This window comes from Ochotona curzoniae, unplaced genomic scaffold, assembly GCF_017591425.1.
Source record: "Ochotona curzoniae isolate NIBS_2020 unplaced genomic scaffold, NIBS_Ocur_1.0 scaffold_3223, whole genome shotgun sequence".
Lineage (NCBI taxonomy): Eukaryota > Metazoa > Chordata > Mammalia > Lagomorpha > Ochotonidae > Ochotona > Ochotona curzoniae.
This window is the reverse complement of record NW_024467108.1, coordinates 6,233,835-6,249,227: the sequence shown is the minus strand read 5'-3', so window position 1 is coordinate 6,249,227 and position 15,393 is coordinate 6,233,835. Positions and strand designations below refer to the sequence as shown.

Genomic DNA, 15,393 nt, shown 5'->3' with positions numbered 1-15,393 from the left:
CTTTGGCCTGGCCTGGCCCCGATTGCTGGCAGGCATTTGAGAAGTGAATCAAAGAACACAAGATCACTCTCAGATCTGTCTGAGCAAGTGAGCGAGAGAAACACAATATGCATACCACTCTAGTTTCAAATAATGCTTTAAAAAATATTTTAATCAAAAATGGAAGGAGAGAGACTCAAAGCTATGCAACTAGCAGCAGAGAACACAGGGAAAGCTCCAGGCCAGCACTGTTTATGCTCTCTGTGAGAGTGCAGGCAACAGAGGGAAAAATGCCCAATAGGATTCTGACAAACTAAGAAGCTTGGCACAACCAAAGCAATGACTAATCAGTAAAGAGACAACTGACCAAACAGGAGAAAATATTTACAAAACATACATCTGATAAGGGATGTTAATATCCAAACAAACGAGGACAACTCAACAGCGACGAAGCAACCAAATTAAATTAGAGAACAGGAATGGGGAAGTGGCTTTGTGGTGCAGCGGGTAAAGCCACTACCTGCAATCCCAGCATTCCACAGGGCACCATTAACTCTTGGCTGCCCTACTTCCAATCCAGTTTCCTGCTCATGTCCTGGGGATTTTGGAGAAGATGAAGCAAGTGCTTGGGTCCTTGTCACTCAAATGAGAGACTAGGATGAAATTCCAGGCTCCTGGCTTCAGCCTGGCCCCGCCCTGGCTGTTGATACCATTGTGGGAAGGGTGGGGCAGAGGGTGGAATGGCTTGAACCAGAAGACAGAATTCTCCATGTTCTTTCTCTCCTTCCCAGTTCTCTCTGTAACTGTTTTTCAAATTAAAATATATATATATATTTTTTAAAGATTTATTTTTATTATTTTTTTATTGGAAAGGCGGATATACAGAGAGGAGAGACAGAGAGGAGAGACAGAGAGGAAGCGGGGCTGCCGGGACTAGAACCGGCGCCCACATGGGATCCCGGGCGTGCAAGGCGAGGACCTCTAACCACTTGCGCCACTGCGCTGGGCCCAAAAAAAATATATTTTTTAAATAAAGGGGACTCAACAGACATTTCTCAGGAGACATGCAAATGGTCAAAATAGACTTGAAAAAAAAAAGATGCTAGACATTAGCAACCATCAGATAAATGCTAACAAAAACCACAATGGGGCCTGGCACGGTAGCCTAGCGGGTGAAGTCCTCACCTTAAATGTGCTAGGATCCCATATGGGCGCCGGTTCATGTCCTTGCAGCCCCACTTCCCATTAAGCTCCCTGCCTGTGGCCTGGGAAAGCAGTAAAGGACGTCCCAAAGCCTTGAGACCCTGCACCTGTGTGGGAGACCTGGAAGAAGTTCCTGGCTCCTGGCTTCAGATCGGCATAGCACTAGCCGTTATGGTCACTTGGGGAGTGAATCATCGGACGGAAGAGCTTCCTCTATATCTCTCCTCCTCTCTGTATATCTTACTTTGTAATGAAAATAAAATAAATCTTTTTTTAAGATAAAATAAGTCTTAAAAAAAAAAGAAAGAAAACCACAATGACAGGTTATCTTACACCTGCTAGCAAGGCTGCTACCAAGGTAGTGTTGGCTGGAAGGGGGTTGGGGGAAGGAAACCTACACACACTGCTAATGAGAATCTAAATGAGTGCAGGTTTTGTGCAACGCTGCCTGCAGGATGCACCAGAGCTGGCACGTGATCCAGCAAGCCCACTGCGGGGGGACACGCCCAAAGAATGCAAGTAGCACGGTGAGAAATGCAAGAACCCCCGCAGTCCCTGCAGCCAAGATGCAGAATCATCCAAGTGCCCATGGGTGAATGAACCAGGAACGTGAGGCGCACACTCCATGCAACACCACTCGACTTCTGTCCTCCGGGAGAACACGGATGAGCCCCAGGGACATTACACTAAGTGAGATGAGCCAGGGCCAGAAAGATAAGCACTGCACAACAGCACAGGTGGTCCCTAAGAGAATGTGACTTAAGAAGCAAAGGGGGGCTGACTGGGGAGATGCTGGTGGGGCTCTGTCAGACATCATGGTGACTGTGGTTCAGAGTGACGCAGCGTGATCCTGAAGCCGGCTGGTGACTTGGCATGTTCTTGCCATAGGAAGTGGGAAGCATGCAAGGGAATGCATGTTAAGTAGCTAAACTTAGCCACTCCACAATGTACACATATTCCCAAACTTCCTGCTATGCCCAAACAAACACAATTTGTAAATTAAAAGCAGTTTTTAGAAAGAGAAGCAGGGCTAAGACATCCATGGCGAATAGAGGGCACAAGGGGACTTTTGCTGGTTCACTCTCCAAATGCCCACACCGGCCAGGGCTGGGCCAGGCTGAAGCCAGGAGCTTCTGCTACATCTCCCACATGGACAGCAGGGACCCAAGCACTTGGGCCATCCTCTGCTGCTTTTCCAGGTGTATTAGCAGGGAGCCAGATCAGAAGTGGAGCAGCTGGGACATGAACTAGTGCCCAAATAGGATGCAGTGTTGCAGGCAACAGCTGGGCCACAGGGCCTGCCCTGGCAACATTTTTTTCAATCTGGGCATGGCCAGCGTAAAAACCCACTGAACCGGGCACGCATGAGTTAGGCTTTTTTTCAAACCAGTTTTGCTTCAGTAAGAATGTAAACAATAAAAGTCAGCCTGGAGCCCTGTGGAGGAGGCTGCCTGTGGCTCAGGACCCAGCCCCCCACCCCAGGACAGGCAGGCACTGAGCAGGGAAGGGCTGCAGGCTGGGTTGGTGCAGCAATCCCGGCCCGGCCTTGGGACAGCCTGTGAAGTCCTTGAGTGTCTCTCAGATTCTCAGCTCCCCTAACTCGGGACACCTGGGGCACTTAAGTCCAGAGCCGTCCCAAGTGCGGTGTCCCCATGCCAAGCAAGCATGCACATGCATACAAACACACAGCCGAGGGTGCAGAGAGCAGGAACCCCTTCTCAGGAGCCACGGAGCTGACCCAGAATGGAGCCAGGATGGAGGAAGAGGCCATGGGAGCAGAGCACAGAGATGGGCCTGCACCTCAGGGTGCAGCAGCTGCACAGGGCAGGTCGGGGAACTGTGTCTTGGCTGTCTTGGAAAGCGTCCTTTGGCTGTCACGCCATGGAGAACTGACGTGACAGGGACAACCACAGAACTTGAGACTCTTGTGTGGCTGTAGAGGGGTGGGCTCTGGAGCCTTGAGGGAGGAAAGCTCAGCGCCACATGGTGGCAGGGGAGACAGAAGGGAAAATGCATTCCCCTCCCCCCCGCCCCACTACCCCAGGATCCAACCAACACAGCCTGAGCTGGCAGAGTGGTCATCACCCAGCACCAGCTACAGGGGCTCATAGCTCAGCGACCAAAGCCCTGCCCCCCCAACCTCCCCTACTCTGTCCTGTGTTCTCCACCAACCACCTACTGCTATGTCATCCTTTGCTATGGGGAGGTAAGGGCTGGATAGCCATGCCTTCACTCAGAGGACCCTGCCCAGGCCAGCCCCACATCTGCAATGACACCACAGTGGATTGGCTCTGAGTCAGCTGGCAAGGCGGGCACCAGACCCTCCAGGCAGTCCCAGGTTCAGAGGGGCATAGGAGAGAGGCTCTCAAGTGGGGCATGGCCACTGTGAAAACCCACTGAGCCATGCAGCCATGAGCTAGGCTCTCCAACTTTCCTAATCAGCAAAGGGCAAGAAGGTCACCTGCAGGGCAGGTGGAGGGAGGGAGCAGGGGAAGCAAAGGACACTGGGGAAGGGCTGGGGTTGGCAGGGAAAGGGGCAGGGCCCAGGGTGGGAGTACCAGGGGTCTGCCCCCCTGCTGGGGGCACAGGGTCACGCTATTTATCTTCTTTATCCCATACCCCACAGGCACACTGCACCTGCTCCATTCTCTTCCACTTTAACATTCTTAGCCTGTGGTTCCACTGTGGGTGAACTCTGAACCCCCCACATTCCTGTGCTGAGGACGAATGGCAGGTTGGGACACAGTTGGACTCGGTCCCACCTCTGACTCCAGCTCCTGGGCCACCAGGCCTCCTGGGCTCCGACTCCAGGGCAGAGGCAGCCAAGCCCGGTGAGTCACGGGAGCCCACGCCGGGCAGGCTGGCACCGGGGCTGGGAAATCCTGTCTTTCTTCTCCCTTCCCTCCCTTATCTTTTCGGTGTCCAGTCTGCCCTCCGCCCAGCCCCAGACAGATCTTACTAACACATCAATCCAATCCGGTGGCTGCCTTGACAGAGGACAGGGAAGGCTGAGGGCAGGGCCAAGGGACTCAGGACTGCCTGCTGGTCTGCAGGGATGGTGGTTGGGGAGCTCTGGTGTTGGCCCAAGTGTGAAGACAGACCCGCCCCCAGGCCTGCCTCTGGGTGGCCCTGAGTCACAGGGCCCGACCCACAGCTGCTCCTCATTTGGGAGCTGGATCGGGCCCAGGTGTCTGCTGCGGAGCAGGCTGGGCAGCAGGACCGGAGCCTCGGCAGGGTTTTCCGGCTGGGGGTTCCTGAGGGCCAAGGGCCGGGACAGGAGGAAGCAGAGACCCTCGCGGGGCTCCTGGCCCAGTTCCAGTCCCCGCTATGGGGAGAGGCCAGTGGCACCTGTGGTCTCTCACCAGGGACACCCACTTGCAGTCCACACCCTTGGCACCTCCAGGTTTGAAACCTGGCGAGATAGTACCTGTTTCCCAGAGGGGCAAACTGAGGTTCCATTCTCTGGCTGGCACTTCTGCACAGCCTCAGCGACGAGCTGCGCTGCTGTCATTGCACACATAGGGACAGGAACTCAGACAGGAAGAGGCAAGAGTGGCTCTGCCTGGCCCACCAGCCCTTCCTTCGCACAAGGGCCCAAAGAGGCTGCCCAGTGCACCCCCAACCCCTCACCTGCATTGCTGTATGCCTAGCCAAGGGGGCAGCAAGGAGGTGAGGTGAGGCTCTGCCCCAGAGACACAGGAACCCCAACACCAGGCCGAGATCTGCCCTGAAAAGGAGGGAGTGACACCTTTGGACCAGGCTGGGAAGGGTGCATGGCGTAGATGGCACTGAGGCAGGATCTGAGGGTGGACCCAGGTTGTAAGAATGAGGTACAAGGTTTAGAGGTGGAAAAGACACGAGGGGAGACTGAGTCACTCAGGGTAGGCTGAAGGTCAGGGTCCAGGGAGATGGAGCAGGAAGTGGGGCTGGCTCAGGAAGGGCACCGTGGCCTAGCAGGCCTGGGAACCTGCGATGAATGCTGAGGGCAGGGAGACGTGATGAGTGTCCAGGTCACAGGGCAATGGAGATGGTGACACAGGCAGGGAGGCCAGGCTGCAGGGATGCAGGACCCTGATACAGAGACAGGAGGGGAGGCCAGGCTGCAGGGACGCAGGACCCTGATACAGAGACAGGAGGGGAGGCCAGGCTGCAGGGACGCAGGACCCTGATACAGAGACAGGCATGGAGGCCAGGCTGCAGGGACGCAGGGCCCTGGTACAGAGACAGGCATGGAGGCCAGGCTGCAGGGACGCAGGGCCCTGGTACAGAGACAGGCATGGAGGCCAGGCTGCAGGGATGCAGGGCCCTGGTACAGAGACACAGGCAGACCCTGGCCAGGCCAGGCCTACAACACACAGGCCACAACTACTAATGGATCACACCTCAATGGCTGGCATGCTGGCAGCCCTCTCAGGCCCTGTTCTCAGTCCTGACCCTGCCATGGTGGCCCTGAGTTCCAATGCCCCCCACACCCAACAGGGGGTTGATCAGAGCCCCAGCTTGTCCCCCACTGGTGCAAGCTGCCCCTTTCCCCAGTTCCCCCATGCAGACAGGACCTGCCTCCACAGACTGTGGTATGCTCACAGGGCAAAGTGTCTCCCGTGCCCAATCTTACCCTCCCTCCCAACAGAGAGGCTTTAGGGACCCTGCCCGGTGCTGGGTCAACTAGGATCCACTCTGAGGGCCCAGTCCACTGTCACGTGCAGGACAGGTATAGTCACGGGGGGTCAGGGGACATGCCCTGCTCTGGCCACCAGCAGCACCAGCTGTGTACTGGGGCTGGCGGGCAGCAGGCTTAGGCCCTGACCACTAGGTTCCCCGGCTGGGGGAGGAGGGTGTGGGCGACACTGAGAGTGACCTCATGGGGAAGCCAGCAGCTGCAGGCACGTAGGGAGCGGCAGGGGCTGGCCTGCAGCCCACACTGTCCTCACAACTAGCTCCTGTGATGCACAGAATAATGGTCCACACAGAGATCCATGGCCAAGCCCTCAGAAGCTGTGGACAGTCCCTTGTCCTGTGCAGGGGAGCTCTGCAGGTGGGAGTAGGGGTCTGGAGATGGGGGATCATGCTGAGGACCTAAGGGGCCAAAAGGGAATCCCATGAGTCCTTGACAGAGGGGACAGGGAGTAGGGGGGTACGCGATGGGCTGCAGAGGAAGGAAGGGGATGATGGCACAGGCTCAGGAGCTGGGACAGACAAGGAACCGATTGTCCCCTGGAGCCTCCAGAAGGGAGCAGCCCAGGCTCGGGCCCCTGGGACTCAGGCTGCACTTCTGACCTCCAGGGCTGAACGGAGAAAGCACCAAGCTGTTTCAGAACACTGAGTATGCCGTGGCTTGTTACCGAGGTGACAGGAAGCGACCACCACCCTTGTAGGCAAAGTGGATGGCAGTGGTGCTGGGAAAGGGACACGAAGCCCCAACAGTGAGCTGCCCCACTCTGCCGGTCACCCCCATGTCAGCCCATGTCATCAGCAACAACCACTGGCTTTCACCACACCCAGACTGGCACACAGTGGCCAGGCACAGGTATGCAAACAGATTGGGCCAGGGGACTCCCAGCCTTTTGTCTACTGTTTCCAGGCAGATGTGTGGCTAGGTCCCAATTCCTGGGCTAGGGGCCACCCTGATCACATGCCCCAAGGCAGAAAACCTCAAGCCACACAGGCCAGCCAAGCTTCAGCCACGGGGAACCCCACATTCCAGTGAGGGGCCTCAGAAACACTGGCTGGGCAAGGAGTGGCCCCAGCTTTCACAGGCAAGCCAAGGTGGCTTTGTAAAGCATCTTGAAGTAGGAGCCCAAAGGGACCTGGTCCATTTTGCCTTCAGTGAGCAGCAAAAGGCAGAGCCTGAGGCTAAAGGTAAGGCAGCAGCTCAGCTGGCATTGGGTGAGGCAATCCCCAGGCAGGCAGCACCGGCAGCCCAGCAAGGAGGCTGCAGGGCTGAGGGCCTTGACGGCCAAGGCCACGGGGCCCACAAGCCAAGTACGCTGGAAGAGGCCCTGCCCGGGCAGAGACAGGCCGGGAGCGAGGACAGAAGGCTGGCTGCAGACAGTCGCCCACCACAGGCTGGAGGTTGCAGAGGGGCACAGGGCGGGACAGCAGGACAAGGGGGTTGCAGAGCCTGCCCTCTAGCTGAAGGAGCCAGGGCATGCTGCTGACCATAAGCTCTGCTGAGGTCCTGCCTCTGCCCAGGTGACCCCCCCAGGCCAGCGGTGTCAGCAGTTCATTCACCCACCAAAGCCAACAGGGCTTCCGTGTCAAGGGGAAAGGGCCCGTTTCCATTCGTCCTTCTCCCAGAACTAGCTACTTTGGCTGATTCCTGGGACAGGAACTGGGTGGTATTCAGGGTTCACCATACACCAATAATAATTACACTAATAATGACTGCCAAATGCTGACAAGATCTGATGTCATCAGATCTCACTTAGCCACATCGTCCCTCAAAGCCTGGAGACAGATCCTCCATTCCACACGCCAGGAAACTCGGACAACAGGGAAGTCCCCCCGCCTTGGGGTCTGGAATAGAGGGTGATAGGGTACAGGGAGGGATGGAGCCAGTGCTAAGGAAAAAGTTGGGTCCTGCAGGGAGGCAGGGTGGTGGAGAGGGGCCTGACTGTGCCCTAGGGAGCCTTCATTTCGGGGACCAGGACTTCCAGGCCATCCTGAGGGCCCACAGGGAAAGAAGGGGCATAGTCTGGAACAGTTCCCAGCCTGGAGCAAGGTTCCAGATGCCCCCCACCCACCCCAAAGCCTGCAGGCTGTGTCCAACTTCCTTCAAGGCCTGCTCCAGTCCCATCTCACAGAGGCATTCCCAGCTACCCTTGCCCAGCTCAGGAGCCATGGCAGCCCCTGGCAGCCTTCACCATCAACCCCATGCCACCTCTCCTGCTAAGCCAAACCCCAAGTGGGGAACTGGAGAGGGGTGGCAAGGAGATCTCTCCCCACAGCGGCCTCCTCTGCCACTGCCTGGAGAACGGCTCCCCGACTCCAACAACAATCGCCCCCCTTCTCAGAGCTGCTCCTGATCCATGCAATCCCCCACTGCAGGACCCACACTCAATGGTCACCCCTCCAAGCCTCAGCCGCCCACCTGGGCTGTGCCCTGGATTCCAAGGAGCCACCCTTGCTTTGCCGCTTGGGGAACTTCCTGTGGAGCCCCTGCACTGAGGTGTCTGCAGGTGTCACGGCCATGGCCCTGTGCGCATGTCTGTGGCAGGAAGAGTGGCTCACTCCTCGGAAAGCAGAGCCCCCCTAAGCCCTTCTTAGGCCACACAGCTAGCCTGGAGGGCAGGGGCCAACCCTGTTCTACCCATTCCTCTGGGCAGCCAGGCACTCGCACCCACACCCCTGGCCTTGCTCTGGGCAGAAGCTGGGGCACCCTGGGGTCCCTCTGGCACACCTCTCTGGGTATGGGATGCCCTCTGCACTGCCTCCTGCAGCCACGGCAGGAAGTATGCTCTGGCTGCAGCCAGGTGTGCCTCGTTCCAGAGTCTGCCTCAGCATGAGCCCTGAGAGGGTAGCTCCTGGGCCCTCTCTGGGAGAATCCCACCCTAGGGAAGCAAGCCAAGAGAGAACTGGCAAGTGTTAACCATCCTCCATCAGACCCGCTTCACCTCTGGGCCCTGGTGGCGCAGCCTTGGACCCCTGGCTCTGAGGTGCGCAGGTGGACCCTTGAGGGGTTCAGCCAAGATTCATCCTCACACAGGGGTGCGGCCCCAGGCCCTGCGAGGAGAATGCCCCTCTTCCCCTAGGCAGCCTGCAATGAATGCCAACAAGGTGAACCAGCCCTGACAGCAGGGGCCTGGGCCTGCACCCTCTTCCCCAAGCCTTGCTGCCCGGAGGGTCTCCAGACGCGCCTGGGAAACTGAACAGATGCAGGGGACAGGGGTACTGGAAGGGGGGCTTGCGGGAAGGAGGGAGAAAGCAGGCCAGCCCTAGGTGTCAAGCTTACCCCGGCGTCTACACTGGGGAAACGACTCCGGAACCCCCAGGGGCACGTGGGAAGAGACCCTGGCCGCGGGGGGCGGGGTGAGGACGACAGGCGTCCAACCCCCGCGACCCCAGGCCGGCGCTCACCTCCCTGGCCCCCGGCGCGCGGGACGTGCAGCCCCCTCTCGGCTCCGCGCTCCGCGTGGCCGCGCGCCCCGCACACACCCCTGGAAGGCGCGCCGCACGCGCGCCCGCACACGCCTCCCTGCGCGCCGCGCCTCCTACCTGCCGCGCCGCGGCGGGCGAGCTGGACCCCGGGTGCCGTGCACGGCGCGCGGGAGCGGAGGCTGGACCGGCCGCGCAGCCGCCCGTGGCTCCGGCCGAGATGCCGCCGGGGCCGGCCCGGGGCGGGGGCTCCGGCTCGGACTCCCCGGGTTCCGCCGCCTCGCCCCGCCCCGCCCCGGGGCCTCCGCCCATTTGGGGCCAGGGGCGTGGCCTCGCTGGGGCGGGCCGGCCCGGGCGGCGCGCATGCGGATTGGCGCCGCAGCGTGGCGCGGCCGATGGGGTCTGGGGCGGAGGGGTTGCAGCTGAGGGCCCCGCGCGGGGCCGCGGTCCCTTCCCCACCCGGTGGCGGCCAGCTCTCCATGCTTCCCAGCTCCAGCTCTGTCCTGGGAGAGCCTCCCTTGAGCTCTCCAGGCAGCGGTTGGCTGGGGGAAGGCTGTCTCCCACCTGCCCGCCCATCCTCAAGGTGCAGGGTCCTGACTCTTGGGGGGAAGGCTGGCTCCTATCACCGTGGGTGACCCTGGGCTGTGATGGGACCTGGACGGAGGGCTCCTGTAGGATTGTGTGACCAACTCCTAGAACGTCCTGGAAAGGCACTGAGGCATCCTGTGCAGCGGGGGGGCTGTGTCTCCCTGCGTTCTGGAGGGTGGAGCTTCAGGGATGAGCCATGCTCGCACACAGTAGGGCCTCAGGCATCAGATGCACCTGTGTCATCCAGGGCTCGTGTGGGCCCACGCCTCCCCTCCTCCCAGTCTCCAAGAGTGAGCTCATGGACCTCTCAGTCACCCTGCCTTGTCCAGCCTCTCCCTCAGGCCGCCCAAGTGTCCACCCAGTGCAGCTGCAGGCCTCGGCCCAGGAAGGCTCAGTGACTCCGCCCAGCAAGACTGTACCCTTACCCCACCCCGGATCCCAGCCAGGATCCCAGCCAGCTGCTCTGCACCCCTCCCAGGCAGGGTTCCACTGCTCACTGGCAGCCTGTAAGGCTCTTCCCTTCCCCTTGGCAGGGCTTGGCCTCAGCTGGAACACCACCTGCTCCCCAAAGCACAACAGCAGGCAGGCCCCATCCTCAGCATCCACCCTCCTCCAGGCTGCCCTCCATGCTGACCCCTTCCTGGTCAGCGAGGCAGCAGACGGCAGCACTTGAAGAGCCAAGATTTGGGCTCAAGTCCTGAAGCTGCCCTGTGACCCAGACAAGTCTAGCCTTTCAGAGCCTCGTTTTGCCTATCTGTAAAATGGGCTTTGTAGTGGAAGTATGTGATAGGGCTCCATAAAGGCCCCATCAGGCTGGATTGGGAGAGTCCAACATGTCTTGGGGTGGAGCCCACAGAACGGTGGGGTGTAGAGGATGCTCAGGTCCCCTTCTGTGTCCCAGTGCTGCCGCCCCAAGATAGGTGTCCTGTGTTGTGGCAGCAAGCATGCCTTCTGCCTAGGCTTGTGTGACCTTGAGCCAGTGACTCAACCTCGCTGAGCCCTTGCACCCTCACCCCTGCAACCAGCACGGAGCTCCTGTGGGTGGGTCCCTCCCGGGGGAGCCCTGGCAGGGCCCCTTAGCTGGGAACAGGTACTCAGCGTGTGTCAGCAGCTGCCATCTCTCATTGAGCTCTTCCTTGTGAATTCTGGGAAACAGAACCAGGCTCCCTGGAGGCCCAGCACCCACCCTCCAGAACGGTAGGACTGTGGCGGCTTCCTCTGCCTCTTCCATGGAGGAGAAGGAGGAGGCCTGGAGAGACGAGTGAGCAGTCTAGAGCAGCCAGCCTAGAGGAGGAGCAGAGCACTGAGAGGCCCGGAAAGGCCAGGGGAGACCAGCGGGAGCAGGAGGGACGGGCCCTGACAGCATTGTGGCCTCAGGACCTTGTGCCTGGCTTTCACAAGCTGAGTCATCTAATGGAGCCACGAGGGGGCAGGACGTGGTGGAGGTCTCCTAGCCTCCCGCCCACGGGAGCCCAATTTTGCAGATGACATGCCCCCGGGCGACACAGCAAAGGACAGAACTGAGACCGGACCAACCCTGACCACACTCTGTGCCCTCCCCAGCGCCCTCTCTGCCCTGGTCCTCCCCTGCTGGTGCCCTTGGCTGGGCTCCCTGGACGCTCTTTCTCCTCCACTTGTGGGAGTCTTGTCACCCTTCTCTTTCTGACGCTGGAGGACTCTGCACCTGCCCCCTGCCCCACATACCTCCCAGAACCTGGAGATAGAATTTCCTCGGCTCCCACCGGAAACCCCCTATTCCCTTGCTCCTGAGGCTAACAGGATTCCCAGGGGACACTCATAATAAATAGTACCTTCCCAGACCCCAACAGAGCTAACTGGCGAGCTGTTGTTTGAGAACCTCCAGGAAGCTGTGCCTTGGCATGGGGAGTGACCGTGAGTGGCAGCTGGAGGCCTGGAGGCGGAATAATTAAAGAATCTATCTCCTTGTCCCAGGTCCTTCGTCCACCTTCCTCCCTGCCAGTCTGCACAGATGGGGTCAAGACTGCGGTGCAGGGACAGGAGGGGCAGGCGAGGAGTCCTCAGACACAGGAGCATGGCCTTGAGTGGCAGGGCAATGGGAAGGCCATCACGCTGGGCACCAGGTAGAGGCCTTGGACACAAAATGGCCTTGGAGTGGCCCTCAGCCCGACCCTGTCCTGCAGCACTGCTTGTGTTTGTTATCACACTGCGTGGAAGGCCAGCTGGAGTGGTGTGGGGCTTGTTCCAGGCATGCAAGCTTGGCGTAGGCTCAGCAGCCCGTGAATACAGCCCTGCTGGCTTCCACGCTGCCGTGACCAGGTCCCCCCAGGCTTCCTGGCCTTCAGGCATCAGCAGCCTCTGATCTGTGTCTGGCCACCAGCTTCTGGGGACTCCCGGTCCTCCGTGGGCCCCTGGGTGACAAAGGCATCACCCAGTCCCTGCCTTCCTCTTCACGTGCCATGTCCCTGTGTCTCTCAGTCCACTTTTTATTTTTTCATATAAAGATTTATTTATTTTTATTGGAATGTCAAATTTACAGAGAGGAAAGAGAAAGAGAAAGATCTTCCATCCGCTAGTTCACTCCCCAAGTGAGCTGCTCGGAAGCCAGGAGCCAGGAGCTTCTTCTGGATCTCCCATGTGGGGTCAGGGTCCCAAAGCTTTGGATCGTCCTGGACTGCTTTCCCATGCCACAAGCAGGGAGCTGGAAGGAAAGTGGAGCAGCCGGGACATGAACTGGTATCCATATAGTATCCTGGCACATGCAAGGCCACTAGGCTACCGTACTGGGCCCCCACCGCTCCACTTAGTATCAGTCACACTGAATTAAAGCCCACACTGATGCTGTCATCTTCAGTTAATGCTCCCTGTAACGCCTTTACAGAAATCCAGTACCGTATTAGACAACCTTTTATTCCTTTAGCTGAAACTCCCACGAGAAGCCATTCAGGAATGAAGTCTATTCTGGCTTGTAGGGTGGAGGCTCAGAATCCGAGAACTAGGCAGAAAGCACTTCTGCCTCCAGAACCAGCCTCCGTCTGGGGCTGCCCTCTGGGGGCTGGCTCCCATGGGCCTAAAGACCTCCCATTGGGCTGCCCTGTCTGCTGCCGGGATCACATCAACGCTATACCTTTCGCCTGTTAATCTGTTAAGCATTAACCTAAGACCTGGAGGCTTGGATGTTTGCCCGGGTTTGGGGAGCCACGTCCAGTTCTAACCATCCCAATACTTTCAACCCAAACAGGGACTGGCAGAACTTTCTCAACAGGACAAAGGCCCAAGCTAAGGCCAGTGTCTTACGCAATCAAGAAGCTCTGGGGGCATTTCCACCAAGGTCAAGGACAAGGCAGCATGCCACTCCCTCCCCCTGCTGCTCCACCGCGTGCTGAGGGCTTGGCCACTGCCATCAGACAAGGGCATTCAACTGGAGGTCCAGTAAACTGCTGGCTGAGACCCCCCACCCCTGTCACAGTGCCTGGGTCCAAGACTGGTTCTGCTTGCAGCTACAGCTTCCTGTTAGTGTGCCCCCTGCTGGGCACCAGGTGATGGCGCAAGTACTTAGGTTGCTATGCCCCACGGAAAGTCCTGACAATTATAGCAGGCATTTAGGGGGTGGGCCAGCGGACGGAAACTACCTCTTTCAACTAAACAAAAATTAAAAGAATGGTACAGGAGATACAGAACTACTTTCAGATGGAAATGCTATTATATCTGAAAAATCCCAGAATTAATTCAGATAAGAAGTTCGGTGGTACAGCAGGATAAAATTAAATAGCATTTACATCTATAAGCAATAACCACAGGTCATAAAGGAAGAGACAATCCCATTTACAGCAAGAACAAAAAAAGATTAAATAGTAGTGAGAGGTATGTAAGTCCAATAAAAGGCAGTTAAAAAAGAATTCTTCAGAGGTCCGGTGGCGTGGCCTAGCGGCTAAAGTCCTCGCCTTGAATGCGCCAGGATCCCATATGGGCACCAGTTCTAATCTCAGCAGCTCTACTCCCCATCCAGCTCCCTGCTTGTGGCCTGGGAAAGCAATCGAGGACAATTCAAAGCCTTGGGATCCTGTACCCGTGTGGGAGACCTGGAGGAAGTTCCTGGCTCCTCGCTTCGGATCGGCACAGCACCAGCCATTGCGGTCATTTGGGGAGTGAATCATAGGATAGAAGATCTTTCTCTCTGTCTCTCCTCCTCTCTGTATATCTGACTTTCCAATAAAAATAAATAAAATCTTAAAAAAAGAATTCTTCAGAGACAGGAGAGAAAGACAAATGGGAAACAGCCCCACCCCTCCCTGTGCCTGGGTGGGTTATGTCAACCCAATAAATAGGTCAGTTCTCCGTGTGTTCATTTCTAAATTATAGATAACCTGAGTTAAAAAAAAAAACCCGCAAGCTGTTTTCTGAAACTATGTATGTTGATACTAAGGTTTATGTGGAAAAATAGGTAAGAAAAGCAAGGAGAGGGAGCTGGCTGAGCAGGCAATTCGGCAGAGAAAGGTAGAACTCAAAAGGGGGAAGCACTGGTGCAGGACAGGACAAATTGGAATAACCCAGAAGACTCAGAATCAGGCCCCCATTCCACCCTACCCCAGAGACTCGAGACGCCACCTTTGCTAACCACTGAAGACAGATGTTTTCAGCAGTGGTGCTGGGACGACTGACTGGTTAGCTGTTTGGGATAAAGAAAAAACTAGACCTCCAGGTTGCAGCCCAGAAAACAAACTGCATGCATTAGGGGTCCAAGTGTAAAACCTAAGACCAGGTATCTTAGTTCAGGCTACTGTGACACAGTACCGTAAGCAGGAGGCCTCACTTCTCCCAGTTCTAGGGGCTGGAAGTCCTGGGTCGAGTTGGGGTTCAGGTGAGGGTTCCCTTCCAGGTTGCAGATGGCGACTTCTAACCCTATACTCATCTGCTGGATGAGGGCAAGGGGGCTCTGTGGCCTCGCTGCTAAGGGGGCAATTACTCGGGGCCAGCCACCAGAGCCCCATTTGCAAACACCAGCACATTTGGGATTAGATTTCAAAGCATGAAGTTGAGGGGCCAGGAAACCTCCTGTCCAACAATGCCTAACCTATAAGTGAATCTTAAAATATTGAAGGACAGGACTGGTGCTGTAGTGGGTACAGCACTAGCAACCCACGTGGGTGCTGCTTCGTGTCCCAACTGCCCCCCTTCCCATCCAGCTCCCTGTTTGTGGCCTGGGAAGGCAGCAGAGGCTGGGCCAAGGCCCTGGGACCCTGTACCCACATGGGAGACTCAGAAGAAGCTTTTGACTCTTGGTTTCAGACTGACTTAGTTCCGGCCATTGCAGCCATTTGAGGAATGAACTAGCAAATGGAAGATCTCTCTCTCTCTCTAATAATTCTGTGTTTCAAATAAATAAGTACATTTTAAAAAAGAAAAACTGAGGGACAAACCCAAAAATCCAATAATAACATGAGGTGAAAGAACAGAACACATCAAATGCATGGAGGAAAGTTCAAGAAATTGAAACAAGGCAAAGTACAACATAGAGACGATGTTTCTCAGCAGGGCAGAAAGGAAGAG

At 57.2% G+C, this 15,393-nt stretch overlaps 1 protein-coding gene across 1 annotated transcript in view; it reads right to left on the bottom strand.

Moving 5' to 3' along the window:
* Positions 1 to 9,481, bottom strand: part of CAPN5 (calpain 5) — a 54,747-nt gene extending 45,266 nt beyond the window's left edge. The window contains exon 1 of the mRNA XM_040964205.1: positions 9,397 to 9,481. The gene's annotated coding sequence lies outside the window, so the exon portion shown is untranslated. The remainder of the gene's footprint in view (positions 1 to 9,396) is intronic.
* Positions 9,482 to 15,393: the final 5,912 nt, after the last annotated feature.